The 26,115-nt window shown below is 46.5% G+C and overlaps 3 protein-coding genes and 1 pseudogene across 4 annotated transcripts in view; 3 read left to right on the forward strand and 1 right to left on the reverse strand.

The window, feature by feature from the left end:
• Window positions 1-26,115, forward strand: part of LOC144698197 (uncharacterized) — a 510,286-nt gene that overhangs the window by 112,184 nt on the left and 371,987 nt on the right. The gene's annotated exons all lie outside the window — the stretch shown is intronic.
• LOC144698215 (uncharacterized) overlaps window positions 1-26,115 on the forward strand; it is a 186,576-nt gene that overhangs the window by 107,417 nt on the left and 53,044 nt on the right. The window lies entirely within an intron of this gene.
• LOC144698216 (uncharacterized) overlaps window positions 1-26,115 on the reverse strand; it is a 500,519-nt gene that overhangs the window by 73,447 nt on the left and 400,957 nt on the right. The window lies entirely within an intron of this gene.
• Window positions 2,697-25,652, forward strand: LOC144697768 (D(2) dopamine receptor-like; annotated as a pseudogene).

The following is a 26,115-nucleotide window of genomic DNA, read 5'->3' on the forward strand; positions in this document are numbered from 1 at the left end:
CTCTTTTGTTGTACCTGACCCTCCCCACTTTTCAATGCCAGAAAACCCATCCTATTTCTCCATCTCTTCAGTTCTGAAGAAGAGTCACATTGCAGTCGAAACATTAAATCTGCTTCTCTTTCCACAGATGCTGTTAGACCTGCTGAATTTTTCCAACACCTTCCGATTTTTTTTCAGATCTCCAGCATCCGCAGTATATTGCTTTTATTTAAGGGTTCACTGGTTAGTTAAGTACAGAGTACTTGGTCGAGTTTAATTCGATAATTCTGCACACCCCACATACCACAGTGACATTATTAATAAAGGGCCAAGTGAAGGGAATATCCCTGATGTGATAGAGTCGATGAATTATAGAGTTACGAATCAAGGATATTAATATGCTGTAACCTCACAAATGCCAATTAGCTGGGATGTTGCAGTTTGAAAGAACCCCACATAATTGTCCAGTGAAAGAGGCCGTGTCCATTGGACATATTAGGGCCACACCACGGTCCAATTTCACTGGTGTTCATGTGGATGGATCTCAACTTTATGAACAAGGACTGTATCCGACTGGTGCTGCATCTTATGTCCCTCATGACAGCTGTAATATCCTTATTAAATACGCAACATAATATTTAACCCAGAAATCTGAGCTTATTGTGATCACAGCCCTTCAAACTGCCACTGATGGAAACTCCAACTATTCAGAAACTATCCATTGGTTGTAACTCCCTCAGGGAAAACCTACCTCTCTGGCAAAAAAAAACACAACTTCTCCACAACAGAAAGGAAACCACTCACCCACCACTCCAAATGCCGAATGATTTGGTATATTGCTGGTAAGTGACGGGAACAATTTGCTATTTGTAATGTGAATGTACATCAGCAGCAAGAGTTAGTGAAGAGGGTGATGGTAATAACCAGGCAGACTGACTCACCAGGAAAGTTACTCCAGAGGGAATTCCATGGGATCCACCCAGAACACTGGTACTGGTACGACAGACTCCAGTTAAACGTGATTTAAAAACTTGTCAGGACCATGACCCTGATGTGACTGTGGCCAAAGAGGCCGTACACCATAGCAAAGACTTTCCCTCATCCTTTCTCAGCAAGGACTCATTCATCCAACAAGGGTGGCTCTAATTTGACTTGGGTCACACTTTGATGCCTCAGAAAAGAATTATTTTTGTTCATGGATCAAATTTGGGACATGTTTCTCTTTTTCCAGTCCTCGATATGTTGCATAATTACTATTGACAACACAGGATGCACCAGGATGTCCATCACTACCTGAACCTGTGACCAAATTAACCCGGACTCGTGAACGGACATGTCTCATCTGAATGACGTTCCGTGGGAAACATTGCAGATTGATTATACAGGCCCACTACCCACAGTAACAGGAAGGGACCGGTATATCCAGGTAGTTATAGTTATGCTTACCTGGTGGATTGAATCTTTCCCTGCCTGTAAAAAATGATGCAGCCACTACAGCTAAAATCTTGTGGGAACAGATCTTTATCAGATGGGACTTTCTGAAAAGGATAGAGAGTGATGTTGTTTCTCATTTCACAGCTGAATTAATGCAGCAGTTCCGTCATCTTGTGGTTGTGGAACAACATTTCCACATCACCTACCACCGAGCACTTAGCGGGATAGTCGAGGGCTGTACTTTTCTATAAAAACAGTACTGAGAAGAGCTGTCATGAAGGGAGCTGATGATCTGGTCAAGGTCAACTGCCTTGCCTGGTGTGTTAATGACCATTCACTCCCATCCTGTGCACTGCTCCAATTGCAGCCCAATTCAGCTCATGACAGGGCAGAAAATGCAGATTGTGCATCGCCCTGGGATCCCACTCCCCATTGCTACTCGACAGACTCAAGATCTGTTTCTCCAGAACCTCCAACAAACCTCAGCATCCTCCCTCAGTGGGACTACAGGCAGTGGAGAAGATGGTGCTGCCCATCTCAACACCTCCTGGGAGTACAACCCTACCCGTTACATTAACTGTTCAATGGGAGATGAAGTCAGGTTAAAAACCTTGTGAAAAGGGGTCGGGTCGGGTTGCTAATTGGGAAGGTCCATATGATGTTCTAGATAGACTTGTGGGAAACAAATCTTATATTAGCGAAATGGAAATGAAGGATGGAAATGCAATATTTGTGTTATCATGAAGATCCGTGTGAACTGTATATAATGAAAATGTCAGATAACCAGATGGAGAATAAACGCTGTGTTTGATTTTATCCAACAGGGACAAGATGTGGATGGTCATCATGCTCCTGGACTGTGTCCAGGCTGAAGTTCTGTTCCTGCCGTATGATCCTCCCCCAGATTGTCCTTTCTGAGCTCCAGCCAAGTGATGTTAAACACTCAGGTGGGAAAGAAAGAAATCTTCGACAATGTGTTTAAAACAATGCTGATTTATTTGCTATATAACCAGAATACTAAACTTCAGTTCAATTATTAACATCAGCAGAAACAAACTCCAACTGTCAGAATGAATATAGTTGGGGGAATTAATTTCTGGCATGTTGAGTTGTAATCCGATTTGGTGTCTGGCTTATTGTGAGAGAACATCAAGCTGTCAGGGAGAGGGATGATGTTGAGGAGAGCAGGTTTCTGATGGTGCGTGTGTGTGTGTGTATGTGTATGTAAGGGAGAGACAGGTTGTGCTGAGAGTTCGGTACAGGCAGCACCAGTGCAGCCCTGAATGATCGAGAACATCTCTCTCTGCCGGAGTGAGACTCTCCGCTATGTGGTTGCTGCAGGGAAGGAAGAGCGGAAGGAGACTCGCAAGGAGTCTCGGGACGGAGCAGAAGTGAGTGTGCTACCAAATTTTCAACACCAAATTATCAAGGGGAGCAAACAGGAATGTAACGCCAGTGGCGAAAAGTTGGTGATGAAGGATGATAGAGACATTTAAAAGAGCAATAAGCAATTGGTTTCATTTCTAGAGGGTGAGCGTTGAAAAATTTTGTTCTACCCTATATCGAGCAATGGGAGCATTGTGCACGGTTCTGGCCTCCGTATTATAAAAAAGGATATAGAGGCACCGGAGAAGATGCAAAACAAAAAAAGATTTACAAGGACGATTCCAGATCTGAGAGGTTATAACCATCAGGAAAGACTGAACAGGCTGGGGCTCTTTTCTCCAGAAAAGAGAAGGCTGAGGGGGTGACCTGATCGAGGTCCTCAAAATGATGGAAGGGTTTCGAGCGGGTAGACGTAGAGAAGATGTGGAGGAGACCAGAACTGGGCGGTGGGGGTAGGGGTGGTTAGTAGTTATCAATATCAGATAGTCATTAATAAATCCAATGGGGAATTCAGGAGAATTTACCCAAAGAGTGGGGAGAATGTGGAACTCGCTCCCATAGGGAGTGGTCGAGGTGAATAGCATTTAAGGGAAAGAGTTAGGGTGGGGGTTGTGGTAGTGAGACTAACCCGATCGCTCGTCAGAAGTGCTGGCACGGACTCAATGGGCTCAATGGTCTCCTTCAGTGCTGCACAAATTTGGTGAATGGGAGCAACATTTCTGCCAAGTTTTCTTTCTATATCCAAACTGGTTGGGATCAGTCCTGTCAACACATATTTGTACCGCCCTGTGGTAACCCATTCCCTCTCGAAGGTGCCGCACTGCCTCACTCGTGGGGAATGGGGGACAGCTCTGGAGCACCGGAAGTTTGTTTCTCAGGCAGTGGGTTCAACAACCTCGGTCGTTGGTAAGGTTTTAGAGTCCATTATTAAGGATGAGATTTCAGAATACTAGAAAGTGCATGATAAAATAGGGCAAAGTCAGCATGGTTTCATCAAGGGGAGGTCATGCCTGACAAATCTGTTAGAATTCTTTAAGGAGGTAACGAGTAGGTTAGACAAAGGAGAGCCAATTGATGTTATCTACTTGGACTTCCAGAAGGCCTTAGACCAGGTGCCGCACAGGAAGCTGCTCAGTAAGATAAGAGCCCATGGTGTTAGAGGCAAGGTACTAGCATGGATAGAAGATTGGCTATCTGGCAGGAGGCAGAGAGTGGGGATAAGTGAGTCTTTCTCAGAATGGCGGCCGGTGATTAGTGGAGTTCTGCAGGGGTCAGTATTTGGACCACAACTTTTCACTTTATACATTAATGATCGAGATGAAGGAACTGAGGGCATTCTGGCTAAGTTTGCAGATGATACAAAGATAGGTGGAGGGACACGTAGTATTGAGGAGGCGGGGAGGCTGCAGAAGGAGTTGGACAGGTTAGGAGAATGGGCGAATAAGTGGCAGATGGAATACAACGTGGGGAAATGTGAGGTCATGCACTTTGGTAGGAAGAATAGAGGCATAGACTATTTTCTAAATGGGGAGAGAATTCAGCAATCTGGAGTGCAAAGGGATTTGGGAGTTCTAGTCCAGGATTCTCTTAAGGTTAACTTGCAGGTTGAATCGGTAGTTAGGAAGTCAAATGCAATGTTGGCATTTATTTCGAGAGGACTAGAATATAAAAGCAGGGATGTGCTGCTGAGGCTTTACAAGGCTCTGGTCAGACCACATTTAGAATATTGTGAGCAATTTCGGGCCCCATACCTCAGGAAGAATGTTCTGGCCCTGGAGAGGTTCCAGAGGATGTTCACGAGAACGATCCAAGGAATGAAAGGCTTAACATATGAGGAACGTTTGAGGACTCTGGGTCTATACTCGATGGAGTTTAGAAGGATGAGGGGGGATTTAATTGAAACTTGCAGAATACTGAAAGGCCTGGATAGAGTGGACATGGGGAAGATGTTTCCATTAGTAAGAGAGACTAGGACCCGAGGGCACAGCCTCAGAGTAAAGGGAAGACCTTTTAGAACAGAGATGAGGAGAAACTTCTTTAGCCAGAGAGTGGTGAATCTATGGAATTCATTGCCACAGAAGGCTGTGGAGGCCAGGTCATTGAGTGTATTTAAGACCGAGATAGATAAGTTCTTGATTGGTAAGGGGATCAAAGGTTACGGGGCAAAGGCGGGAGATTGGGGTTGAGAAACTTATCAGCCATGATTTAATGGCAGAGGAGACTCGATGGGCCGAATGGCCTAATTTCTGCTCCTATGTCTTATGGTCTTATGGTCTTATGGGTTCGGCACAGCTCCGGGGAAATCAGTACGGAGCCAGGAAAAGGCTGCTGGTGCACTCCTGCCACACCTGGTAAAGCCTGGCACCTTCACAGTCAGCTATTTGAGCTGTAAATGATTGGGCATTGATATCGTGACACCTTCCCTACGACCATCAGGGTTTTCGCTGGAGTAAACAAGGAGAAATTGTTTCCAGTGGCAGGAGGGTCGGTGAACAGAGGGACACAGATTGAAGAGAATCGGGAAAAGAACCAGAGGGGGAGATAAGGGGGATTTCTTTTTTTTACACAGCGAGTTGTTGTGATATGGGAGGTGCTGCCTGAAAGGGTGGTGGAAGCAGATTCAACAGGAACTTTCAAAAGGGGAATTGAATAGATACTTGAAGGGGAAATGTTTTCAGGGCTATGGGGGAAAGAGCAACGTGGGGGAAGTGGGACTAATTGGATAGATCTTTCAGAGAGCTGGCACAGGCACAATGGGCTGAATGGCCTCTTCCTGTGTTGTAAGATTTTATGATTCATTTCTTTCTGCCCACACACTGGATTGTGCACTCTCCACAGTCACTAACACGTTTGCTTGTTTTTGTCACTGTTTTATTCTGGTTCTCTGTCATGTCCGCCTTCCTCTCCTTCTTCTGTTTTCCCTCTCCTCCTCTCCCGCTCTCCCACTCTCCCCAGTGTCTCTCTCTCCTTCCCTCAGACTCTCCCATTCTCCCCACTCTCCCTCTCGTTCTCTCCCGCTCTCCCACTTCCCCTGGTCTTCCTCTCCTTCTCTCCCACTCCTCCTGGTCTCCCTCTCCTTCCCACCCGCTCTCCCATTCTCACCAGTCTCTCCTTCTCTTCCGCTCTCCCACTCCCCAGTCTCTATCTCTCTCTTTCTCTCCCACTCTCCCACTCCCTGGTCTCCCTCCCTTTCCTTCCTGCTCTCCCACTCCCCCTGGTCTCCCTCCCTTTCTTTCCTGCTCTCCCACTCCCCCTGGTCTTCCTCTCCTCGCCTGCTCTCCCGCTCCTCCCAGTCTCTGTCTCCTTCTCTCCCGTTCTCCCACTCTCCTCAGTCTCTGTCTCCTTCTCTCCCACTCCTCCTAGTCTCTGTCTCCTTCCCTCCTAGTCTCCCTCTCCTTCCCTCCTACTGTCCCACTCCACCAGTCTCCCTCTCCTTTTTTCCCGCTCTACCACTCTCCCTGTTCTCTCTCTCCTTCTCTCCCACACCCCCGGTGTCTCCTTCTCTCCCGCTCTCCCATTTTCCCTGGTCTCTCTCTCTCGCTTTCCCGTTCTCCCCGGTCTCTCCTTCCCTCCCACTCTCCCACACCCCGGTCTCTCCTTCTATCCCACTCTCCCACTCCCCATGGTCTCTCTCTCCTCCCCCGCTCTCCCATTCTCTCCAGTCTCTCTCTCCCGCTCTCCCGTTCTCTCCGGTCTCTCTCTACCACTCTCCCATTCTCTAGGGTCTCTCTCTCCTTCTCTCCAGCTCTCCCACTCCCCCCAGTCTCTCTCCCACCCTTCCATTCTCCCAGGTCTCTCTCTCCTTCTCTCCTGCTCTGCCATTCTCTCCAGTTTCTCTCTCCTTCTCTCCCACTCTCCCATTCTCCCCGGTCTCTCTCTCTCCTTCTCTTCCGCTCTCCCACTTCCCAGTTAGGGGAGGCGATGGCGTAGTGGTATTGTCGCTGGACTAGTAGTCCAGAGACCCAGGGTAATGCTCTGGGGGCCTGGGTTCGAACGGTGGTGGGTTCAGATGGTGGAATTTGAATTCAGTAAAAACCTGGAATGAAAAGTCTTACGATAACCATGAAACCGTTGTTGATTGTTGTGAAAACCCATCTGGTTCACTAATGCCCCTTTAAGGAGGTCATCCTTACCTGGTCTGGCCTACATGTGACCCCAGACCCACAGCAATGTGGTTGACTCCTAAATGCCCTCTGAAATGGCCGAGCTGGCACTCAGTTGTATCAAAACCGCTACAAAGTCTCGAAAAAGGAACGAAACAGGATGGGCCATCTGGCATTGACATAGGCACCGGAAACAACAACAGCAATCTCAGCCCCGTCGACCCTAAGTCCTCCTTACCAACATCTGGAGGAGCCATTTAAATACTGTGGCTACAAGAGCAGGTCAAAGGCTAGGAATCCTGCGACGAGTAACCCACCTCCTGACTCCCCAAAGCATGTCCACCATCTACAAGGCACAAGTCAGGAGTGTGATGGAATAATCCCCGCTTGTCTGGATGAGTGCAGCTCACTCAACACTCAAGGAGCTGGACACCATCCAGGACAAAGCAGCCCCGCTTGATTGGCACCACATCCACAAACATTCACTCCCTCCACTACTGACGCACAGTAGCAGCAGTGTGTACCATCTACAAGATACACAGCAGGAATTCACCAAGACTCCTTTGACAGCATCTTCCAAACCCACGACCACTACCATCTAGAAGGACAAGGGCAGCAGATAGATGGGAACACCATCACTTGGAAGTTCCCCTCCAAGTCACTCACCATCCTGACTTGGAAATATATCGGCCGTTCCTTCACTGTCACTGGGTCAAAATTCAGGAACGCCCTCCCTAACAGCACTTTGGGTGTACCTACACCACGTGGACTGCAGCGGTTCAAGAAGGCAGCTCACCACCATCTTCTCAAGGGCAATTAGGGATGGGCAATAAATGCTGGTCCAGCCAGCGAAGCCCAAATCCCATGAATGAATTTTTAAATAAGTCTCTCTCTCCTTCTCTCCTGCTCTCTCATTCCCCAAGGTCTCTCTCTCTCCTACTCTCCCACTCCCCCGGTCTCCCTCTCCGTCTCTCCCGCTCTCTCATTTCCCCTGGTCCCCTCTCCTTCTCTCCCTCTCCCACTACACCCGTCTCCCGCTCTGTCTCTCTCCCTTTCCCTTTCTTCCATCCCCATTCATCATCTCCCTTTCTCGCTCTCTCTCTCTCCCTTCTTTTCCTCTAATCTGTTCTTCCTCCCTACCTCAACCTCTGTCTTCACTCCTCACCCCCCCCCCCCCCCACCTTCCACCCGCTCTCTCCCTTCGCTCTCTTCCACACCCGCCTTTGGAAAATTGAAGGTTTGAATCCCAACTCTGTTTCTTTCTCTCCCAATCTCCCATTTCTCCCAGTCTCTCTCCATCTCTCCCGTTCCCCTCGTCTCCCAGTCCTTCTCTCCCTCTCCCTGTTTATACAGACGAGAGAGTGTCAGGATGAAATCCAGTGTGTTATTAGAGAGGAGAGAGGGTCAGGGTGGAATCCAGTGGGTTATACAGGGGAGAAAGGGTCGGATGGAATCCAGTGGTTTATTCTTTCCTTCCCTCATATTTTTTCCTCCCACCATCCCTTCCTTCCTTCCTCCCGTACAACCAATTTCCCCAATTTATTCCGTCCATTCCTCCATCCTTCCTTCCCTTCCATTCTCCCTCGTTCCTTCCTCACGCATTTCCTCTCTCACCTGCTTTTAACCTCGGAAGAGAGAGGAGGGTACCCGAGGGTTGGCCTGAGGGACAGGATTGGCTGGTTGATATCCGGTGAGATTGGCCCATGTGGTTTACATTGGGATTGGAGGTCCACTTAGCAGGAAGAGAGGAGAGGATTATGCAGTCTTCAAAGAAGTAAGTAGAGAGGACGAGGCGGATTTATGTAGGGAAAGAATCTAGAGAGAGAGAGGGGAGGGGGCATAGCAGACCGGTGGGTTTTTTTCCCTGAGTATAATCATACCACTGCAGATCATTATCTATTGAGTAATTTAATTTTGTGTGTAGACCAGTCGACATACAATGAATGAGTTAGCAATAGTTTGGGGACCACAATTGTGCAGTTCATATCATGGCTGCTGATAGATTTCATATAATTATCTTCTCAAAGTATTGTGAACACACATCCGTCATGTGAACTGATTAGTGCTTATAAATGGTCTGTGCACAATGCTTGACATACAAGAGGTTTTATTGATTTAATAAATGTTTTGATAAGGCAGTTTTAATGGAATCAGATTAAGTTACAGTTGAACATCCGGAGATGACACCTTCGCCGACCATAATCTTTACTGTTGGTCAAAGCCAACTAGATTGGATTGAGGCACCGTTTAAGGGGTGTTTATGTGAACATTTTAGAGAACTATTGTTCGCATTTTGGACCTGCCCATGTCCCAAAGCCTTTTTGAACAAATGACTGAAGTATCAAAGGCGAGTGCCAAATTGAACACAGCAAGATCCCGCCAACTTCAAGGCGGCTAATGACCAGATCATCTGATTTAATCCTCCTTGCGTTCCTCAATCCTGCCCTCTTGAGCATCCTCCGATTCCCATTGCTCCACCATTGGCAGCCGTGTCTTTAGCTGCCAGGGGCCCTAAGCTCTGGATTTCCTTCGCTAAACCTCTCTGACTCTCTCTCTCTCTCTCTCCTCCTTTAAGATACCCCTTATAAACTGACTTCTTTGACCGAATTATTGGCCGCAATATCTCCTTATGTGGCTCGGTGTCAAATGTAATAATGCTCCTATGAAGCACCTTGGGACGCTTTGCCATGCTAAAAGCGCTAGATAAATATAAGTTGTTGTTGCCGCAATTGCTTCCTTTTTACCCTTGGTGCCTGGATCGCCGGTATTGTTGCACCATTTTCCCACTTGGTTGGGGTTAAATCTTTGCCTTCTTTCCTCTGCAGGCTACTGAGGAGGCTGGAGTTCGGAGGTTGCTGCCAATGGCTGCTCCAAACATGGCCGCCCTGAATGACTCGCAGATGAGGGAGCTGGGGCCCTGGAGCAACGGGGCCGGTGAGCAATGGAGGCATCGCTACAATTTCTACGCGGCATTGCTCAGCCTCCTGATCTTCGTGGTGGTGTTTGGCAATGTGTTGATATGCATGGCAGTGTCCAGGGAGAGGGCACTGTAGACCACCACCAACTACCTCATCGTCAGCCTGGCTGTGGCAGATCTACTGGTGGCCACGCTGGTGATACCCTGGGTTGTCTATCTGGAGGTTAAAGCGTTAGTTCGGTCCCGCTTATCGAAAGGCGGGAGGGCCCCGAAGGGCGTTGGGCCTCGCAGCTACCGACATCACGCCTCAGCGATCCCACCCCCCGTCAATGAGGTCCTAAGTCCTTTTCCCACTTCCCTTCCTGGAGACAGTCACTTGCGCATCAGTCACGGCCAGAACAAGGTCTCTCTTCTGGTCATCCATTTAGATACCAGGCGATTGGTGAACAACACAAGACTGAACTTGACCGTATAGAAACGTAGGCCAGGATTTTATGGCCCCTCTTGCCCGGCGGGATATTACGGTCCCGCCGAACTAAATGGAGATTTAAATGGCTCGCCGCGTCCGCTGGGGGAGAGACACGCCGCGGTGGGGCCATAAAATCCTGGCTACAGAAAATAGGAGCAGGAGTAGGTCATTCGGCCCTTGGAGTCTGTTCCGCCATTCAATATGGTCATTGCTGACCCTCTATCTCAACGCCACACTCCCGTACTCTCCCCATACCCCTTGATGCCTTTGGAGTCTAGAAATCCATCTATTTCCTTCTTAAATATACTCAGTGACTTCTCTGTGGTACAGAATTCCACAGGTTCACCACCTTCTGAGTGAAGAAGTTTCTCCTCATCTCAGCCCTAAATGGCCTACCCCATTTCCTGAGACTATGACCCCTTGTTCTAGACCGCCCCACCAGCCAGAGGAAACATCGTCCCTGTATGCAGGCTGTCCAGCCCTGTCAGAATTTTATACGTTTCAATGAGATCCCCTCACATTCTTCTAAACTCCAGTGAATACAGGCCTAGTCAGCCCAATCTCTCCTCATATGACAATCCTGCCACCCCAGGAATCAGCCTAGTGAACCTTCATTGCACTTCCTCTATGGCAAGATCTTAGGTAAGGAGACCAAAACTGTGCACAATAGGGACAGGAGCAGGCCATTCAGTCCATCGAGCCTCTTTCACCATTCGATTGGGTCATCATTGGAATGGTCCAGCACAGAAAGAGACCATTTGGCCCATCAAATGGAGAGACAGTGGCGTAATAGCAATGTCACTGGACTAGTAATCTGAAGGCCCAGTCTAACACTCTGGGGACATGGGTTCAAATCCCTACAAGGCAGCTGGTAGAATTTAAATTCAATTAATAAATCAGGAACTGAAAGCCAGTCTCAGTCATGGTGACCATGAAACTATCATCAATTGTCGTAAAAACCCATCTGGTTCATTAATGCCCTTTAGGGAAGGAAATCTGCCGTCCTTACCCGGTCTGGCCTACATGTCACTCCAGGCCCACAGCAATGTGGTTGACTTTTAATTGTCCTCTGAAATGGCCGAGCAAGCCACTCAGTTCAGGGGCAATTAGGGATGGGCAACAAATGCTGGCCTTGCCAGCGACTCCCACATCCCATGAAAAAGATAAAAAGAAAATTGAGTCTGCTGCAGTTTTTTGAAAGATCAATCCAATTAGGCCCCACTCTCGCCCAGCCCCCGCTGTTCTTTCCCCCGTCGCCCTGAAAATTTCTCCCCTTCCAGTATTTATCCGATTCATCCCTTTTGAAAGTTCCTATTGAATCTGCTTCCACCGCCCTTTCAGGCAGCGCCTTCCAGATCAGAACAACTTGCTGTGTGATTAAAAGTCGCTCTTCCTCACCTCGCCCCCTGCTGGTGACGCTCACTTGCACCGAAGGCTTATCCGCCTTAGCAAAAGCCGTTCCCACATTGTCGTGGCCAACCCTCGGCAGCTGAACGATCGTCATGGATGGGGGTTAGTATTACAGCCGTCGGGCACTCTTCTGAGTGTTGTGATCCTCCAAAGAGCGAATCTCGCAATCCCATCTCTCAATCGCTTTCATTACCACTTCAAATAAAGAAAAAGCAAACATAAGATCAGCCGGCGCAATGAAACTATTGTGATGAAACTATGAAACAATGAAACTACAGTGCACAGATAATAAAATATTCATTCATTATCATCCAACTGCTAGATAATTAATTTTGTATAATGTCTCCGCTGGATATCTAATCGCACTATTCTCACAAAATTAAATCTGGAGCAAAATTAGTTTTATAGGAAATGAGAATTACTGTAAATATTATTTGCTGCAGTGCTTGTCAAACTCATTTATACTTTGTACTATCTAGATTGTCCACAAGCGTTTAATCTCTTGGAACATTCTTCATCTTGAAATTACCCGAATTACTATTTTCGCCTTTTATATTCTTTTCAATGGAGATGTAGTATCTCTATGGACCTCAGTGACTTTTAGGGGGAAGAAAGTAAATGCAAATTTATGGGAAGGGAGAATTCATTATAAGGGAATGAATTACTTAAATTAGAATCTATAGGCAGGCCAGCGCAAATCAGTAAATCAACAATTAAACAGTTAAACCAAATGAACCTTTTGCACTCTCAAACTTTGTACACCAGCAAGTTTGCAATCACCAGCAAGGTCCTGGGAGTTAGATTGGAGTCAGAGGATGGCAAGAACATATATTAAGTGTGCTCTTCAACAGATAGGGGAAGGACAGATGGTCCCAGTTTAGATAGGAAGGCAGGTCTCTGCCTGGGTGAAAATAGAGTCAGATGATGCATGTACCTTTGTACCAGAGACTTGTCTGTTTAATGTAAAGCTATATGTTGACAAGATCGGAATCTGGAGGATGTTCTTGTATGTGACAAATAATGTATAAATATGGTGAACACTTGTAGCTTAGCAGAATACTGTCTCAAGCTGAATTGAGATGGTGCCCTCCTTGCAATTGCTCGAATAAACGATCATAACCTGTACCTGAGTCTCCTGTGGTCTGTTCATCAAAGACACCACATCAGTGACAAATGCATAAAACGACCCAAGTGTTAAGCTAATGTTGTCCAAGTTTGATTAACGTAGGTGCAGAATAAGTGTTAGTTTCTCAACAGAAGATTGTTAAGATGATGTTAGAGCACATATTCAAATGATTAAAATCAACACGTTCTCTTGGCATATTCATGTATAGAATATGAAAATGTCTAGGCTTTTTCTCTGGCATGAGTTAATAATTTATGTATTATTTAATGAGAATGTCAGTGAGTGCAAATCTGTCAACAGCAAAACAGCAGCAGAAAGTTTATAATTTCAACAACAACTTATGATTCTACAGCACCTTCAATTTAATGAAGTGTCTCCAAGGTGCCTCAGAGGAGTGATTATCAAACAATATTTGACCTCGAGCCACATCAGGAGATATGAGGGACCGGTGACCAAAAGCTCAGTCACAGAGTGAGGTTTTATGGAACGTCTTAAAGCCAGAGAGAGAGAGAGATAGAAAGAAAGAAAGAGAGAGAGAGAGATATAAAGAAAGAGAGAGATAGGGGCTGGAGGAGGTTCCAGAGATAGGGAGGATTGTAGGGACAGGAGTGAGTTACAGAGATGGGGATGATTGTAGGGACTGGAGGAGGTTACAGAGATAGGGAGGGTTATAGGGACTGTAGGGGGGGTTACAGAGATGGGGTTGGTTGTAGGGACTAGAGGAGGTTACAGAGATAGGGAGGGTTGTAGGGACTGGAGGAGGTTACAGAGATGGGGATGATTGTAGGGACTGGAGGAGGTTACAGAGATAGGGAGGGTTATGGAGACTGGAGGGGGTTACAGAGATGGGGATGGTTGTAGGGACTAGAGGAGGTTACAGAGATAGAGAGGGTTGTAGGGACTGGAGGAGGTTACAGAGAGAGGGATGGGGCACAAGGAAAGATTTGAAAACAGGGATGAGAATTCTAAAATTGAGTTTGGATGAGCTTCAGTTTCCATAAACATATTCCTTGGAGCCATTCTTCCCGTTAATTCTGATGAGCTTATTTGGGGAAGACAATTGAAAGTGGGTGGGGTAGAATCGGTTGGTGGCCCTTGGGCTCTGTTCCCTGCAGCCACCCCCCTCCCCCTCCCCGCCCCTCCCACGCCGCCTGCAAAAGTGGTCGACTAACGGAAGTATTTTAGAAGCACTGCTCTTAGGTGTCTTGTGCCCAAAGGCAGTAGAAGAACAAAATACTGAGGGCGCTGGAAATCCGAAATAAGAACAGAAAATGCTGGAAACAACCAGCACCTGTGGAGAGAGAAACAGAATTAATGTAAAAGCAAAAAACTGCGGATGCTGGAAATCCAAAACAAAAATAAAAATACCTGGAAAAATTCAGCAGGTCTGACAGCATCTGCGGAGAAGAAAAGAGTTAACGTTTCAGGTCAGAACCAAAGGGCAAGGCACTGTAGGAATGCAGATCTTTTATCTGGATTTAAGGCTGGATATAGAGCTCCAGTCAGTGAACAGACGTCCGGATGGCTGGAGGTGTTCTGTGATCTTGTGGAAGGGTTTGCTTGAAGGGATGCTACCCTGGCTGTGAACTGTTGCTGATGCTGTTTGTACTTTGCTCTGGTTAAAGGTGGTTGGTGAGTGGCGTTTCAGCTGGGTTCACTGTGACATCTTTGTGACACTGGACGTGATGCTGCGCACAGCCAGCATCCTCAGCCTGTGTGCCATCAGCATCGACAGGTAACTGGAGGGCTTTCAGTGGCGTTCGCCAGTGCGGAAACAGACCATTCGGCCCATCTGCTCTGTGCCAGTGTTTCTCCTCCACACGGGCCCCCTTCCACCCCCTCTTCACCTCACCCCGTTCACCATATCCTTCTATTTCTTTCTCCCTCGTGTATTTATCCTGCTTCCCCCTTAAATTCATCGATGCTTTTCACCTCAACCATTCCCTGGATGCGAGTTCCACGTTCTCCCCAATCTTTGGGTAAAGAAGTATCTCCTAAATTCACCATTGGATTTATTTTTAGGAATCTGGGCATCCGCTGGCTAGGTCAATATCACCCTTCAACTGAATGACCCGTCAGAGTTAGGGTTAGAGTCAACCACATCTCTGTGGGTCTATAAAAGGGTTTTCTGTAGTAATTATAGTTCTGATAAACATAGGACTGTACCTTTAACCACAGGGGAGGAAAAGAGGAGAGCGATTCTCCTGAGTATTTATGGGGGCAAAACCTAAAGTTTAATTTGAAGCTTGACGACCCCCAGTGCCCCTGACTTGAAGACCCTCAGTAAATTAGTAACAATAAGGAATATTTTCAACCCAAACCCTCAGTCACAATGCAGAGGTTCACGTTCAGTTCACTGAATACAGCCCCAAGAGAGACCATTGCTACCTATGTGGCGAAATTAAAACAACTCATGGAATATTGTGATTTTGGTGAAAGCCTGAATGATATGCTCAGAGATTATTTTGGTCTCTGGCGTGCAAGAGGATGCTATTCAGCGAAGATTGCTGACTGAAGTGGATCTTGATTTTAAGAAAGCATTAGAAATAGTACGTGCGATGGAAAGCGCTGTAAGGGATTCACAAGCGATTCAAGGTGCACAAAATGGCGCCATTTTCCTAGTTGGGCGGGAACGGTCAACTGAAAGTGGCGCGAAAATCCAGGACTCCGCCGTGAAGCGGGAAACAGCCCCCGCTAACCGAAAATTGAGGAACCAGTTTATTAGCAAATTCGAAAACTAAGTTTTATCGACGTGGAAACAATCACACTCCTAACGATTGGCAATTTAAAAGGTGGAGTGTTATTTTTGTCACAAAAAAGGACACATATTGAAACATTGCAACACAACATTAAAACAGGCTTCCGGGCAACAAACAAAGCCCAATGAAGTATATAGTGTGGAAGAGCCAGAAACAACCAATTCTGACATTTAATCCTTATTCAACATGAGAGTTGGGAAGACAGAGCCAGTCACTGTCACTTTACAGGTGAATGGGAAACTCTTAATAATGGAAGTAGGCACTGGTGCTTCTACCACTGTAGTAGGAGAACACAATTTCAAATATTTAAATAAAGGTGCTCAACAATTAAATTTGGAACAAACGTCTACCAAGTTGAAAACGTACACAGTCGAAGAAATCCAGGTATAAGGTATCACCAGAGTACCTGCTTATTATAGACACCAAACAGCACAACTACCAGTGATGGTATTAGAAGGTACAGGACCAAGCCTTCTACGTCGAAATTGGTTGAGGGAAACTAACCTTGATTGGCCAATGAGATTTCAAAAGGAAGCAGGAAGAGTTCCTGAGTTGGAAAAGGAACAAGGTAAGGTCCTTCAGAAAGAGCCTAGAGAGTCCAAGGACCGCATCTGGATGCAAATGGAATGTGTAGCTATTCAGCAACCTGAAGAAATGAAGACTGTCTTAAACAACGACATGGAAGAACAGCAGAAGAAACTCAAGGCGACTCTGCTGAATTACAGAGTTCAAGTTGAAGCGAGTGAGTTTCGCAAAGAAAAGAAAAACCCTGTTGAAAGACCCTCACACACCACAAGGATCCCTCAGGTCAAAATTTGTACCTCTGGAAAATTAAGAAGAGAAGCAGGAAGAATTTAACGTCAGTCTGAGCAAACTGAAGAACGAATTGGCACAGAAGACGCAGCAATGTTCAAGGTTCCAGGAGGAAGCCAACAGATACACGAAGGAGACAGAAGAGCTGAAGAATCAGCTGAATGAAGCTAAAGAGACCTTGAAAGTAAAGGTCGTAGAACTTTCCAAGATGCAAGTAGATAATGAAGTCATGGGTAACTCAATTACTGAACTAAGACAAGTTGAGAAATCACCTGAGAGAAGTCTGGCCGACAGTGAAGTCAAGATGAAGGCCAAGACTATACTCTGTGGTAGAAAGCAGAAGACAAAAAGGAGGAAGATCCTGAAAAGACAATAAAAGGCGAGAATGAAAAAGTTAACAGGTGAATCATCGGAAAATAAACTTCTTCGTTTCCTATTTCACTACAGAACAATCCCAATTAGGAGGGTAAGATGGAGAAAAGTCAAGGGAACCAAAAAGCGACTCCTGATTTGCATAGTCATGAGCAACAATTTACTGTTGAAGAAACAGTGTATGTAAGGACTGAAGTCGTTAGCTGGTAAAGTAAGCTCTGTGACCGGACCATTGTCGTACCGCATGGAAGTGGAGGGCCGGATCACCCGTAAGCATGTGGATCATTGAGGAAGAGAGATATCCCAAGAAAATGATGTTCCACCTCTAACCATTGCTGAACCTATGGTTCCTGTTGAAGTTGCTCAACCAAGGACAGACATGCCCGATGTCTCTGTCGGAGTGGAAGACACTGAACTGCCTGTGCCTAATGAGGTAACTGATGTTAATGCGGTTCCAGAGAATATGGTTCCTGCAAAAGAATCGGAAGTCGTGGAGCTTCGACGTTCCACACAGATCAGGAAACCATCTTAAAGACTGAATTTGTAATTTCATGACCTGCGTAACTATTGTGATGGCATGAGATAAATACAAAAGGTAGAGAAAAGTTTAAGGTTGGGGGGTGGGGGGCGGGTGGCTACAGTAATTATAGTTCAGATAAACGTAGGACTGTAGCTTTAAGAATACTCCTGTGTTGTAAGATCACACGACCTGTACGGACCAATGAGTTAGCAGCAGGGGGACCCTCGAGGAGAGAATTCATCTTTAGTTATAGAGTTAGATGCACACATGTAACTGCTGCTGCCGTCTTGTAAATAAAGTTCAACGTTTCCACCAAGCAAAGCTGCCTAGAAAATCAACTCTATCACACTTTCCTTCCCGAAAGTACATCAGTGAAACAAACAGGGTATTTATGACAATGGATGGTCACCATTACTGAGACTAGCTTTCAATTCCAGATTTATTAATTGAATTTAAATTCCACCTACCACTGTGGTGGGAATTGAACCCATGTCTCCCAGAGCATTAGCCTAGGCCTCTGGATTAATAGTCCAGACATTAATGCTATGCCGCCATCTCACCTTTTAGTGACAATCAAATATTGATAGCCCTTAGTTCTGGTCTCACCCCACAAAAATAGAAAGACTTTCGCTGCCCTATCGAAAAACCCCTTTCATCGTCTTAATCAGGTCACCCCTCAGCTTTCTCATTTCTAGAGAAAAGAGCCCCAGCCTGTTCAGTTTTTCCCGAGAGTTATAACCTCTCGGATTTTGGCAGTGTAGGAAATGCAGAATAGATGAAGAATAGCCTCCTTCGGTGCTGTGAAGTCCTGAGAAGATCGGAAAAAGGGGTTTAATTTCACTCCACCTGGCGGAAACTGCACAGCAACAGACTTAAAATGGTAGCGGACAACCTGCTTCTCCAGCCCTTTTGGCACCGGGTGGTGGGGCTGTGCCAGGAAGAATAAAAAAGAGGCATATTATCTAAATGGTGAGAGATTGCAGAGCTCTGAGATGCAGAGGGATCTGGGTATCCTAGTGCATGAATCACAAAAGGCTAATAGCCTTTACATCAAGTAATTAGGAAGGCTAATAGAATGTTATCGTTTATTGTGAGGGGAATTGATTGTAGGGAGGTTATGCTTCAGTTCTACGGGGCACTGGTGAGACCGTATCTGGAGTACTGTGTACAGTATTGGTCACCTTATTTAAGGAAAGGTGTCAATGCGTTAGAAGCAGTTCAGAGGATGTTTACCAGGCTAATACCAAGAATGTGTGGGTTGTCTTATGAGGAAAGGTTGGACAGGTTAGGCTTGTATCCACTGGAATTTAGATGAGTAAGAGGTGACTTGATTGAAACATTTAAGATCCCGAGCGGTCTTGACAGGGTGGATGTGGAGAGGATGTTTCCTCTTGTGGGAGAATCTAGAACGAGGGGTCACTGTTTAAAAATAAGAGGTCGCTCATTTAAGACAGAGATGAGGAGAACTTTTTTCTCTCAGAGGTTCGTGAGCCTATGGAACTCTCTTCCTCAAAAGGCGGAAGATGCAGTCTTTGAATATTTCTAAGGCAGAGCTGGATAGATTCTTGCTTAACAAAGGATTGAAAGGTTAACGGGATGTGGGGTTGAGGTTACAATCAGATCAGCCATGATCTTATTGAATGACGGAACAGGCTCAAGGGGCCGAGTGGCCGACTCCTGCTCCTAATTCATAATTTGTGATGTGTCCATCTGAATTCATACACATCAGGGTTCCAGTGGGGTACATGACACGCGTGTGCCATTGTCAGTGGAGTTCCCTCTGGGCTGCACAAGGGTAGCTAGACTCTTCCTCCCTCTCTTCACTGCACTCCACCCCCCACCTCCCTCCTCAGGCCTTTACCCACCACCCTCCCTTCTTCCTCCATTACTTTCCCTGGGCTCCCTAGTTTTGGGAGGAGTGGGGCCACCGAGAACCAACGGCCAGCGAGTGGCCCTTTCATGACTCCAGGTTCTTCAGATGTGCATTGACAAGGTTCCCCCCCTCCTCCCTGAAGCTCGATAGAGAATGGGACCCTCCCATGAGAGAGGCTGTCCCGCTTGTGATCCTGGTTGGAAATGGTGGGAAACTGGGAAATATTGGGATGCAGAGGGACCTGGGTGTCCTTGTACACGAATCACAGAAAGACAGCAGGTAGGTACAGAAAGGAACTCGAAAGGTAAATGGCATGTTCGCCTTTATTGCAAACGGATTGGCATATAAAAGTAAAGATGTCTTAAAATAATTATATAGATCTTTGGTGAGACTACACCCGAATATTGTGCACAGTTCTGGATCCCTAACCCTACCCCTTACCCCAAACCCAACCCTAACTCCCTAACCCCATCCCCAACTCCCTATCACTAATCGTAACTCCCTAACCCCATCCCTAACTCTCCAACCCCATCTGTAACTCCCAACTCCAGCCCTAACCCCATCCCTAACTCCGTACCTCATCCCTAACTCCCCAAACCCCACCCCTAACTGACTACCCCTAACCCTAACCCCATCCCTAACTCCCTACTCCTAACCCTAACTCCCTAACCCCATCCTTAACTCCCTAACCCCATCCATAACTCTAACTAAACTGATTCCTGGGATGAGAGGGATGTCCTATGAGGGGAGATTGAGTAGAATGGCCCCATATTCTCTGGAGTTTAGAAGAATGAGAGGTGATCTAATTGAAATGTACAAAATTCTTCGGGGGTTTGACAGGGTCGATTCTGGGAGGCTGTTAACCCCCCACCCCCACCCCCTCCCCTGGCTGGGGAGTCTGGAACAATGGTGGGGGTCACAGTCTTAGGATAAGAGGTCAGCCATTTTGGACTGAGATGAGGAGAAATTTCTTCACTCAGAGGGTTGTGAATCTTTGGAATTATCTACCCCAGAGAGCTATGGATGCTCCATCATTGGGTATACTCAAGACTCAGATTGATAGATTTTTGGGCACTGAGGTGGGAAAGTGGATTTGAAGTAGAACATCAGCCATGATCTTAATGAATGGGTGAGGCAGGCTTGAGAGGCCGAATGGCCTCCTCCTGCTCCTATTTGTCTGGCTGTTTGCTAGTTCTTGGGAGTATTGTGTACCTTTTTCCGATTGGATCAATGGATCCTCATCCTCAACCTCCCTTGGTTGTCATGGCTACAGGAGTACGCCATTTGACCTATTGAACTTACTTCCCTGCTTCACTCACCACCTATTTTGGAGCTTTTTAAAGACCATCCGGTTCATTAACAGCTCTAACCTGTTTCTTGTACACCCCTTGCAGGTATACAGCGGGTGCCATGCCAATGCTCTACAATATCCAAGCGGAGAGTCACGTTGATGATAACCATGGTCTGGATGCTGTCCTTCGCCATCTCATGCCCGCTGCTCTTCGGGCTAAAAAAACACCCTGGTAAGCTGTGCCCATAAAGAACCCTTCTTTTATTCCTCTATTGTCTCCTTCTATGGTAAGGGAGCGGCATGAGAATTCTCACAGCAGTCCCAAGGATTGGGGAATTCAGTTATATGGAGAGACCAGATCAGCTGGGATTGTTCTCCTTAGAGCAGAGAAGGTTCAGGGGGAGATTTAATTGAGGCATGCAAAATCATGAGAGGTTTTGACAGAGTAAGGAAAAAGTGTTTCCAGTGGCAGGAGGGTCGGTAACCAGAGGACCACAGATTGAAGAGAATCGGGAAAACAACCAGAGGTGGGGAGGAGGAGAATTTATACTCCACATGAGCCCAGTCCCACCCCCTCTTTATCTCCCCTATCACCACTTCCTTCTATACCTTTCTCCCTCATGTGTTTATCCAACTTCCCCATTAAATACATCGATATTATTAACCTCAACCACTCCCTGTGGGAGAGTGTTCCACATTTTCCCCACTCTCTGGGTGAAGAAGTTTCTCCTGAATTCCCCATTGGATTTACTAGTTGTTGCCCTATACTGATAGTGCTGGTATCCCACCACTGCCAACCATATTGTATTATGGTGCGCAGTGGTGTCTCAATGATGCAACCTTGAGACTTGTAGATTTAAACATGAACTCTTTATCTACTTACAGAACTCAGGTTACTGTCATGCATGGCGCTGCTACCTCCATGCAGGCTGGTTCCAAAGCGTTCTCTCTAGACTGTTCTCTCAGTCTGTTACCATGTGACTTTATACATCATACCGTGGGTGGTGCTATTCTCCAGTCCCTCTCTGACCCTTACTCTGCCGTGTACCTTTACATTACAGTGGCATGCAGGCACATACAACACTAGTGACTATCTTATATTGATGGCTGTCTAGTTCTGGTCTCCCACCAGCCCTACCCTCCCCCACCCCACCCCACCCCACCCCAAAAATGGAAACAACTTCTCTAGGTTCACCCTGTCAAAACTCTTTCATAGTTTTAAAGGCTTCTATCAGGTCACCCCTCAGCCTTCTCTTTTCTAGAGGAAAGAGTCCCAGCCTGTTCAGTCTTGCCTGATAGTTATAAGCTCGTAATTCGAGTGCCATCTTTGTGAACCTTTAGTTACACCTTCCCCAGTGCTCAATGACAGTTTTTGCAATTATGGAGACCAGGAATGTGCTCTGTCCTCTTCCAGATAAAAGGGAAGAGACCATCTGTGCCATCATGAAAACTTCTTTCATCTTATATTCTTCTATTGTCTCCTTCTACGTTCCCTTCATCGTGACGCTGTTAGTTTACGTCCAGATCTATGCCATGCTGAGATGGAGGAGGAAGCGCATGGCAGCTAAGAGGATCAGCGTTGCCATGGAGCATGAAACCCAACCGCCCATAAAGGCCGAAAGAGTAAATAACAAGCTCAAATATTAAAATGAGGGGATGTGCGTACTGGGCGTGGTGTAAGTGACTGACCTTTAACCTCTAGACACTGCAATTAAATCCTGCCCAAGTTTGCTTTGTGTAGAGGCTGCACGGGTTCAGTTCGACATGGGTTAGAGTGGCTTCGATCTATTTTGTATCAGACACGCTGCCATGATGCAGAGTTGCTTTCAACCTGCCATTTAAGGGAGGATACAGGATGACAGCGGAAGTGAGGTCACCACAAGTATAGGATGTTGGTCAGTTGTAAGAGGCTGCAGATTGGCAGGTATAGAGGGAAATGTACATCTAACCCCATGTAGTACCTGCCCTGGGAGTGTTTGATGGGGACAGTGTAGAGGGAGCTTTACTCTGTATCTAACCCCGTGCTGTACCTGTCCTGGGAGTGTTTGGTGGGGACAGTGTGGAGGGAGCTTTACTCTGTATCTAACCCCGTGCTGTACCTGTCCTGGGAGTGTTTGAAGGGGACAGTATCTTGCTTTACTATTTAAAAAACATGCTTTTTAGAGTGAAATTTCCTTGTGCAATATTACTGCACGTTTCACACAATCATATTCCACCTGAAACATTCACTCAATCCACCACCGACGCACAGTGGCAGCACAGAGTACCATCTACAAGACGCACTGCAGCAACTCACCAAGCCTCCTTAGACCGTACCTCCCAGACCAATGACCATGACCATCTAGAAGGACAAGGGTAGCAGATAGATGGGAACACCACCACCTGGAGGTTCCTCACCAAGTCACTCACTATCCTGACTTGGAAATACATCGGCTGTTCCTTCACTGTCACTGGGTCAAAATCCTGGAGCTCCCTCCCTAACAGCAATGTGGGTGTACTTATACCACATGGACTGCAACGGTTCAAGAAGGCAGCTTACCCCCACCTTCTCAAGGGGCAATTAGGGATGGGCAACAAATGCTGGCCCAGCCGGCGAAGCCCACATCCCATGAACGAATAATTTTTTTAAAATGCAGTACTTAAGTCAGTAATTTTGAAAGGATTTTTGCCTTATTTAATGGATAATCTCTCAATTCAAGTTGTAAACAAAGGGTTTTCTTTATGGCCAATATGAAGTATTTGTATCCATGTTCGTGCCTACACTGTTGCCAGGGTCGATAATTCCATTTTTTGTTTTATTTAGTTTCAGAATAATTGCACACACCCGGAAGATGTCAAACTTTGCACTTTAATGGTCCAATGAAACGGGAGCACCAGTGTGAGTAAGAAGAAATTGGTGAGGCCTCATCTGGAGACATCAGAATCCTCGGAGCTGATTGACAAATTCCCAGTTCAATTTGAGTGGCCGAAATTCCCACTTGTCACTAAGGTCACCAATCATTCCAAAGGTCATTGATCAACTCTCTTCCCATTCACTGCCATCGCACGGAATCTCAATGGACCCAAACCTCTTCCCACTCACTCCCATTGTACACAATCCCAATGGAACAAGCCCCTTCTCCTTCACTCCTATTGCGCAGAATGTCAATAGATTCATCCATTCCCATCGCACAGAACCCCAATTCCTTTCACTTCCACGGGGAGATTGGAGAAGTTGGGATTGTTCTCCTTAGAGCAGAGAAGGTTAAGAGAGAGATTTAATCGAGATGGGTGAAATCATGAGGGGTTTGGATAGAGTAAATAAGGAGAAACTGTTTCCTGTGTCAGGAGGGTCGGAAACCAGAGGGACACAGATTGAAGAGAACCAGTGAAAGAAAGAGGGGGAGATGAGGAGAATTTTTTTTCTTTTTTACACAGTGAGTTTCTGTGATCTGGAAGGCGCTGCCTGAAAGGGCGGTGGAAGCAGATTCAGTAGTAACTTTCAAAAGAGAAACTGGATAAATAGTTGAAGGGGAAAAATTTGCTGGGCTGTTAGGCAAAGAGTGGGCGGATGTGTGGGACTAATTGGAAAGCTCTTTCAAAGAGCCAGCAGAGGCTTGATGGGCTTAATGGCCTTCTCCTGTGCAGTATGATTCTGTGAACAAGTTGACTGCCCACACCCCATGTACAAAATGGTGACTTGGAACCAAGGGCCTTTTGTTATTCCCTTCCTTGTCCTCCCCTGTGATTTGTGTGTGTTCTGGTCTGTGCTGTTGGGTGTTGGTAACACCCATTTTCTCTTCTTTTTGGCATCCTAGACAATGGTACGAGAAGCAATCCCTTACTCTGAAGAATCTGAGGGAGCCCGCTTTGTGGGGCATCCCGAGAGGTCAAGGCCAACAGGAACTCTGCTGGCTTTCCAGCTCGGGATCACTTCCGGATCCTGCCTGATGGCTGGTAAATGGAAGGCCCCTTCCTCCATCGAGGCATCCGGGGACCCCGAGTGCAATGGCCAAGCAAAGGTCTTCAGGCGGAGCGCTTTGGAAGAGTAGAGGGTGTCGGACGAGAAACAGGTGCCAGTGGCCAAATCAGCAGCGAAAGCAAACTGTCCCACCAGAAGGAGAAGAAAGCAACACGGTTGGCGGTTGTCTTAGGTGAGTCTAGAACAAACTAGAACAATAGACTATGTTCCACTGAGACACAATGATTTAGAACAATAGCCCAAGATCCACAGCCTCGGTGGTCTCGAACAATGTTTTAGGTGCCATTGTGTCAACATGATCTAGAATAGGCAAATTCTATCGGTTCTTATAATGATCTAGAACAACAGACCGAGTTCTATGTCGTTGCAACCATCTAGAACAATAGACGAGATTCCATTGTGTCTCAATGATTTATAAGAACAGGATAGATCCATGGATCTTGAAATGATCTAGGGCTGTAGGATAAATTTCATGCTCTATAACTGTGGACTAACTTCCATAGTCTGGAAATGATCTAGCAAAATAGTCAAAGGTTCGTTGTGGCACAATGATCTAGAACCATAGATTAAGTTGCATTGTAGCACAATGACTTAAATCAACAGCCCAAGTTCATAGGTTTTGCTGCGATCTAGAACAATAGGCTGCATTCCACTAGACCACAACGTTCTAGAGCAATAGGTCAAGCTGCACGGAAATGTAATGATCTAGACTAATTGGCTGTGTATAGTGTTACCATACTCCCAGTAGATTAGTCAGAGTCCTATAGTGTTACAATGATCTAGAACAATAGGCTAAGTTGTATGAAATCGCTATGTTCTAGGATTGGATTCTATACCGATGATACCAAATTTGTAAGCTTGTGTGCCAGAGATGTAATGTGAATTTTAGCAAAGAACTAGCAACTATAAGTAATTAATGGATGCCCTGTTGCCATGTGGTTGAGGAGCTGAGTGGGGTAGGAACCCTTTCGTGAGTCACTGTGTTGCGATGACAAATGGCCCACACGTGCATTGATGACTCTTTTCCTCTCTCTCTCTGTCGGATTGGCAGGCGTCTTCATCATCTGCTGGCTGCCGTTTTTCATCACTCAGATCCTGAACGTCCACTGCCAGACGTGCTACATCCCGCCAGCGCTCTACAGCGCCTCCGCCTGGCTGGGTTACGTCATCAACCCCATCATCTACACGACCTTCAACGTGGAGTTCCGCAAAGCCATCATGAAGATCTTGCATTGCTGAAGCTGGAACAGGGACTGACTCTGGAACAGGGACTGAGAGCCAAGCGGACCAGACCATGAAACTTGCAACTGATGTCTCCACACGAAAGACACGGGCTTTTAAGGATCCCAGACTATAAACACCTTGTCTCTGCTGTCTTCACCACACCATAACAGGAAGCCAGAATGATCCCTTCCTGCCAAAGACGGAGGAACATGAGTCCACCACACACTGGCACCTTCTGAACACGACAATAAATGGATGAGTGCTCACACCACAATGTTATGTAGTTTACATACAGTCTCTCTACACCTAAACACCTTCCATCGCCACCTCCTCTGAGTTCAGTTGTTGTGTTCCTTACTGAAGTTCCCACTTCCTGGCACCCAAGCTAGTATCCTCAGAATTAAACGCAAACCTTGATCATTGTGCCACCACGAAATGTAACGTATGGGTCATGTGGAGATGAGCAGAGAGACATTAG

This window comes from Cetorhinus maximus, chromosome 23, assembly GCF_964194155.1.
Source record: "Cetorhinus maximus chromosome 23, sCetMax3.hap1.1, whole genome shotgun sequence".
In the NCBI taxonomy this organism is placed as follows: Eukaryota; Metazoa; Chordata; class Chondrichthyes; order Lamniformes; family Cetorhinidae; genus Cetorhinus; species Cetorhinus maximus.